Source organism: Vanacampus margaritifer, unplaced genomic scaffold (genome assembly GCF_051991255.1).
Source record: "Vanacampus margaritifer isolate UIUO_Vmar unplaced genomic scaffold, RoL_Vmar_1.0 HiC_scaffold_37, whole genome shotgun sequence".
In the NCBI taxonomy this organism is placed as follows: Eukaryota; Metazoa; Chordata; class Actinopteri; order Syngnathiformes; family Syngnathidae; genus Vanacampus; species Vanacampus margaritifer.
Genome location: NW_027520747.1, coordinates 87501 through 95000, shown reverse-complemented (window position 1 = coordinate 95000; position 7500 = coordinate 87501).

Genomic DNA, 7500 nt, shown 5'->3' with positions numbered 1-7500 from the left:
AATCCTGGTTCTCAAAAATTTTCAAAGTCAACTTTTTTCAAAATATTTTCAGAGTGCCACTTCCCAGGGGGATTCTCGCCTGCCATAGCCGAAATAGGAGCGCCATGGGCGGCCTGCCTCAGCACATTTGGCCCCCCAAATCCTGGTTCTCAAAAATTTTCAAAGTCAACTTTTTTCAAAATATTTTCAGAGTGCCACTTCCCAGGGGGATTCTCGCCTGCCATAGCCAAAATAGGAGCGCCATGGGCGGCCTCAGTGAGCACATTTGGCCCCCCCATCCTGGAGCGCCATGGACCAGGGGGAGAGCGCCTCTCTTTGGGGCTTGTTGCTGGCTGTTGGCGGGGCTCCATGGACCAGGGGGAGAGCGCCATGGACCAGGGGGAGAGCGCCTCTCTTCGGGGCTTGATGCCTGTTGGCGGGGCTCCATGGACCAGGGGGAGAGCGCCTCTCTGTGGGGCTTGTTGCTGGCTATTGGCGGGGCTCCATGGACCAGGGGGAGAGCGCCTCTCTTTGGGGCTTGTTGCTGGCTGTTGGCGGGGCTCCATGGACCAGGGGGAGAGCGCCATGGACCAGGGGGAGAGCACCTGCCATAGCCGAAATAAGAGCACTATAGGCGGCCGCCCTCAGCACATTTGGCCCCCCAAATCCTGGTTCTCAAAAATTTTCAAAGTCAACTTTTTTCAAAATATTTTCAGAGTGCCACTTCCCAGGGGGATTCTCGCCTGCCATAGCCGAAATAGGAGCGCCATGGGCGGCCTCAGTGAGCACATTTGGCCCCCCCATCCTGGAGCGCCATGGACCAGGGGGAGAGCGCCTCTCTTTGGGGCTTGTTGCTGGCTGTTGGCGGGGCTCCATGGACCAGGGGGAGAGCGCCATGGACCAGGGGGAGAGCGCCTCTCTTCGGGGCTTGATGCCTGTTGGCGGGGCTCCATGGACCAGGGGGAGAGCGCCTCTCTTTGGGGCTTGTTGCTGGCTATTGGCGGGGCTCCATGGACCAGGGGGAGAGCGCCTCTCTTTGGGGCTTGTTGCTGGCTGTTGGCGGGGCTCCATGGACCAGGGGGAGAGCGCCATGGACCAGGGGGAGAGCACCTGCCATAGCCGAAATAAGAGCACTATAGGCGGCCGCCCTCAGCACATTTGGCCCCCCAATCCTGGTTCTCAAATTTTTTCAAAGTCAACTTTTTTCGAAATATTTTCAGAGTGCCACCTCCAGCGGGGGCTCTCGCCTGCCATAGCCGAAATAAGAGCACTATGGGCGGCCGCCCTCAGCACATTTGGCCCCCCCATCCTGGAGCGCCATGGACCAGGAGGAGAGCGCCTCTCTTCGGGGCTTGATGCCTGTTGGCGGGGCTCCATGGACCAGGGGGAGAGCGCCTCTCTTTGGGGCTTGTTGCTGGCTGTTGGCGTGGCTCCATGGACCAGGGGGAGAGCGCCATGGACCAGGGGGAGAGCACCTGCCATAGCCGAAATAAGAGCACTTTAGGCGGCCGCCCTCAGCACATTTGGCCCCCCCATCCTGGAGCGCCATGGACCAGGAGGAGAGCGCCTCTCTTCGGGGCTTGATGCCTGTTGGCGGGGCTCCATGGACCAGGGGGAGAGCGCCTCTCTTTGGGGCTTGTTGCTGGCTGTTGGCGTGGCTCCATGGACCAGGGGGAGAGCGCCATGGACCAGGGGGAGAGCACCTGCCATAGCCGAAATAAGAGCACTATAGGCGGCCGCCCTCAGCACATTTGGCCCCCCCATCCTGGAGCGCCATGGACCAAGGGGAGAGCGCCTCTCTTCGGGGCTTGATGCCTGTTGGCGGGGCTCCATGGACCAGGGGGAGAGCGCCTCTCTTTGGGGCTTGTTGCTGGCTGTTGGCGTGGCTCCATGGACCAGGGGGAGAGCGCCATGGACCAGGGGGAGAGCACCTGCCATAGCCGAAATAAGAGCACTATAGGCGGCCGCCCTCAGCACATTTGGCCCCCCCATCCTGGAGCGCCATGGACCAGGGGGAGAGCGCCTCTCTTCGGGGCTTGATGCCTGTTGGCGGGGCTCCATGGACCAGGGGGAGAGCGCCTCTCTTTGGGGCTTGTTGCTGGCTGTTGGCGTGGCTCCATGGACCAGGGGGAGAGCGCCATGGACCAGGGGGAGAGCACCTGCCATAGCCGAAATAAGAGCACTATAGGCGGCCGCCCTCAGCACATTTGGCCCCCCCATCCTGGAGCGCCATGGACCAAGGGGAGAGCGCCTCTCTTCGGGGCTTGATGCCTGTTGGCGGGGCTCCATGGACCAGGGGGAGAGCGCCTCTCTTTGGGGCTTGTTGCTGGCTGTTGGCGTGGCTCCATGGACCAGGGGGAGAGCGCCATGGACCAGGGGGAGAGCACCTGCCATAGCCGAAATAAGAGCACTATAGGCGGCCGCCCTCAGCACATTTGGCCCCCCCATCCTGGAGCGCCATGGACAAGGGGGAGAGCGCCTCTCTTCGGGGCTTGATGCCTGTTGGCGGGGCTCCATGGACCAGGGGGAGAGCGCCTCTCTTTGGGGCTTGTTGCTGGCTGTTGGCGTGGCTCCATGGACCAGGGGGAGAGCGCCATGGACCAGGGGGAGAGCACCTGCCATAGCCGAAATAAGAGCACTATAGGCGGCCGCCCTCAGCACATTTGGCCCCCCCATCCTGGAGCGCCATGGACAAGGGGGAGAGCGCCTCTCTTCGGGGCTTGATGCCTGTTGGCGGGGCTCCATGGACCAGGGGGAGAGCGCCTCTCTTTGGGGCTTGTTGCTGGCTGTTGGCGTGGCTCCATGGACCAGGGGGAGAGCGCCATGGACCAGGGGGAGAGCACCTGCCATAGCCGAAATAAGAGCACTATAGGCGGCCGCCCTCAGCACATTTGGCCCCCCCATCCTGGAGCGCCATGGACCAGGGGGAGAGCGCCTCTCTTCGGGGCTTGATGCCTGTTGGCGGGGCTCCATGGACCAGGGGGAGAGCGCCTCTCTTTGGGGCTTGTTGCTGGCTGTTGGCGTGGCTCCATGGACCAGGGGGAGAGCGCCATGGACCAGGGGGAGAGCACCTGCCATAGCCGAAATAAGAGCACTATAGGCGGCCGCCCTCAGCACATTTGGCCCCCCCATCCTGGAGCGCCATGGACCAGGAGGAGAGCGCCTCTCTTCGGGGCTTGATGCCTGTTGGCGGGGCTCCATGGACCAGGGGGAGAGCGCCTCTCTTTGGGGCTTGTTGCTGGCTGTTGGCGTGGCTCCATGGACCAGGGGGAGAGCGCCATGGACCAGGGGGAGAGCACCTGCCATAGCCGAAATAAGAGCACTATAGGCGGCCGCCCTCAGCACATTTGGCCCCCCCATCCTGGAGCGCCATGGACCAGGGGGAGAGCGCCTCTCTTCGGGGCTTGATGCCTGTTGGCGGGGCTCCATGGACCAGGGGGAGAGCGCCTCTCTTTGGGGCTTGTTGCTGGCTGTTGGCGTGGCTCCATGGACCAGGGGGAGAGCGCCATGGACCAGGGGGAGAGCACCTGCCATAGCCGAAATAAGAGCACTATAGGCGGCCGCCCTCAGCACATTTGGCCCCCCCATCCTGGAGCGCCATGGACCAGGGGGAGAGCGCCTCTCTTCGGGGCTTGATGCCTGTTGGCGGGGCTCCATGGACCAGGGGGAGAGCGCCTCTCTTTGGGGCTTGTTGCTGGCTGTTGGCGTGGCTCCATGGACCAGGGGGAGAGCGCCATGGACCAGGGGGAGAGCACCTGCCATAGCCGAAATAAGAGCACTATAGGCGGCCGCCCTCAGCACATTTGGCCCCCCCATCCTGGAGCGCCATGGACCAGGGGGAGAGCGCCTCTCTTCGGGGCTTGTTGCTGGCTGTTGGCGAGGCTCCATGTACCAGGGGGAGAGCGCCATGGACCAGGGGGAGAGTGCCTCTCTTCGGGGCTTGATGCCTGTTGGCGGGGCTCCATGGACCAGGGAGAGAGCGCCTCTCTTTGGGGCTTGTTACTGGCTGTTGGCGAGGCTCCATGGACCAGGGGGAGAGCGCCATGGACCAGGGGGAGAGCGCCTGCCATAGCCGAAATAGGAGCACTATAGGCGGCCGCCCTCAGCACATTTGGCCTGTCGCCGCTGTCCGCTGGCCGCTGTCCGCTGGCCGCTGTCCGCTTTATCCTTTACTTTCAGCACTTTCAGCACTTTCAGCACTTCCAGCACTTCCAGCACTTGCAGCACTTCCAGCTCTTCCCCCTCTTTCCCTTCTTCCAACTGCGGGCGCGCCGGGCGCACAGGGGCTCGTGCGGAGGGGTGTGTGTGCGTGCATGTGCCGAACAAGGAGGAGAGCGTCTCTCTTCGGGGCTTGATGCCTGTTGGCGGGGCTCCATGGACCAGGGGGAGAGCGCCTCTCTTTGGGGCTTGTTGCTGGCTGTTGGCGGGGCTCCATGGACCAGGGGGAGAGCGCCATGGACCAGGGGGAGAGGGCCTGCCATAGCCGAAATAGGAGCACTATAGGCGGCCTGCCTCAGCACATTTGGCCCCCCAATCCTGGTTCTCAAAATTTTTCAAAGTCAACTTTTTTCGAAATATTTTCAGAGTGCCACCTCCAGCGGGGGCTCTCGCCTGCCATAGCCGAAATAAGAGCTCTATGGGCGGCCGCCCTCAGCACATTTGGCCCCCCCATCCTGGAGCGCCATGGACAAGGGGGAGAGCGCCTCTCTTCGGGGCTTGATGCCTGTTGGCGGGGCTCCATGGACCAGGGGGAGAGCGCCTCTCTTCGGGGCTTGTTGCTGGCTGTTGGCGGGGCTCCATGTACCAGGGGGAGAGCGCCATGGACCAGGGGGAGAGTGCCTCTCTTCGGGGCTTGATGCCTGTTGGCGGGGCTCCATGGACCAGGGAGAGAGCGCCTCTCTTTGGGGCTTGTTGCTGGCTGTTGACGGGGCTCCATGGACCGGGGGGAAAGCGCCATGGACCAGGGGGAGAGCGCCTGCCATAGCCGAAATAGGAGCACTATAGGCGGCCGCCCTCAGCACATTTGGCCTGTCGCCGCTGTCCGCTGGCCGCTGTCCGCTGGCCGCTGTCCGCTGGCCGCTGTCCGCTTTCCCCTTTACTTTCAGCACTTTCAGCACTTTCAGCACTTCCAGCACTTCCAGCACTTCCAGCACTTCCAGCACTTCCAGCTCTTCCCCCTCTTTCCCTTCTTCCAACTGCGGGCGCGCCGGGCGCACAGGGGCTCGTGCGGAGGGGTGTGTGTGCGTGCATGTGCCGAACAAGGAGGAGAGCGCCTCACTTCGGGGCTTGTCGCTGGCCGTCGGCGGGGCTCCAAGGACCAGGGGGAGAGCGCCTCTCTTTGGGGGCTTGATGCTGGCTGTTGGCGCGTGTCTTCGGGGCTCCACGGACCAGTGGGAGAGCGCCTGTCTTCGGGGCTTGATGATGGCCGTTTGCGGGACTCCATGGACCAGGGGGAGAGCGCCATGGACCAGGGGGAGAGCGTCTCTCTTCAGGGCTTGACCAGGGCTCCAATCTTCCCATTGAAATGAATGGCGGGTGACCAGGCGTCCAAATCCCCCATTGAAATGAAGGCCGGGTGACCAGGCGTCCAAATCCCCCCATTGAAATGAATGGCGGGTGACCAGGCGTCCAAATCCCCCATTGAAATGAAGGCCGGGTGCCCAGGGCTCCAATCTCCCCATTGAAATGAATGGCGGGTGACCAGGCGTCCAAATCCCCCATTGAAATGAAGGCCGGGTGCCCAGGGCTCCAATCTCCCCATTGAAATGAATGGCGGGTGACCAGGCGTCCAAATCCCCCATTGAAATGAAGGCCGGGTGCCCAGGGCTCCAATCTCCCCAGTGAAATGAATGGCGAATGACCAGGCGTCCAAATCCCCCATTGAAATGAAGGCCGGGTGACCAGGGCTCCAATCTCCCCATTGAAATGAATGGCGGGTGACCAGGCGTCCAAATCCCCCATTGAAATGAAGGCCGGGTGACCAGGCGTCCAAATCCCCCCATTGAAATGAATGGCGGGTGACCAGGCGTCCAAATCCCCCATTGAAATGAAGGCCGGGTGCCCAGGGCTCCAATCTCCCCATTGAAATGAATGGCGGGTGACCAGACGTCCAAATCCCCCATTGAAATGAAGGCCGGGTGCCCAGGGCTCCAATCTCCCCATTGAAATGAATGGCGGGTGACCAGGCGTCCAAATCCCCCATTGAAATGAAGGCCGGATGCCCAGGGCTCCAATCTCCCCATTGAAATGAATGCCGGGTGACCAGGCGTCCAAATCCCCCCATTGAAATGAATGGCGGGTGACCAGGCGTCCAAATCCCCCATTGAAATGAAGGCCGGGTGCCCAGGGCTCCAATCTCCCCATTGAAATGAATGGCGGGTGACCAGACGTCCAAATCCCCCATTGAAATGAAGGCCGGATGCCCAGGGCTCCAATCTCCCCATTGAAATGAATGCCGGGTGACCAGGCGTCCATATCCCCCCGCCCCCCCCCCCCCCCCCCCATTGAAATGAATGACGGGTGACCAGGCAGGCGAGAGCCCCCGCTGCAGAGGCTCCAGAGGTGGCACTCTGAAAATATTTCAAAAAAAGTTGACTTTGAAATTTTTGGAGAACCAGGATTTGGGGGGGGGCAAATGTGCTGAGGCAGGCCGCCCATAGTGCTCCTATTTCGGCCTGGGCGCGCCAGAGCACCCCCCTGGAAGTGGCACTCTGAAAATAATTCAAAAAAAGTTGACTTTGAAAATTTTTGAGAACCAGGATTTGGGGGGGGCAAATGTGCTGAGGCAGGCCGCCCATAGTGCTCCTATTTCGGCCTGGGCGCGCCAGAGCACCCCCCTGGAAGTGGCACTCTGAAAATAATTAAAAAAAAAATGACTTTGAAAATTTTTGAGAACCAGGATTTGGGGGGGGCAAATGTGCTGAGGCAGGCCGCCCATAGTGCTCCTATTTCGGCCTGGGCGCGCCAGAGCACCCCCCTGGAAGTGGCACTCTGAAAATAATTCGAAAAAAGATGACTTTGAAAATTTTTGAGAACCAGGATTTGGGGGGGCAAATCTGCTCAGGCAGGCCGCCCATAGTGCTCCTATTTCGGCCTGGGCGAGCCAGAGCCCCCCCTGGAAGTGCCCCATTCATTTTCAATGGCCGGGTGACCAGGCGTCGAAAAATGCCATAGGAAATGAATGGGGCCCATTCATTTTCAATGGCCGGGTGACCAGGGGGCCAGTACCACCTGCCGCCATTAGGGGCGCTGTAGATAGGGGACCTCGTCCCCCCATTCGAGAGGTTTGCCCCCAAACCTCAAAATGTATGGGGTACAATATCAGGAGCGAGCTTTTTAAGACGAAAAATTTTCAGAGTCAACTTTCTTCGAAATATTTTCAGAGTGCCACTTCCCAGGGGGATTCTCGCTTGCCAAGGCCGAGATAAGAGCACTATGGGCGGCCTGCCTCAACACATTTGGCCCCCCCAAATCCTGGTTCTCAAAAATTTTCAAAGTCAACTTTTTTCGAAATATTTTCAG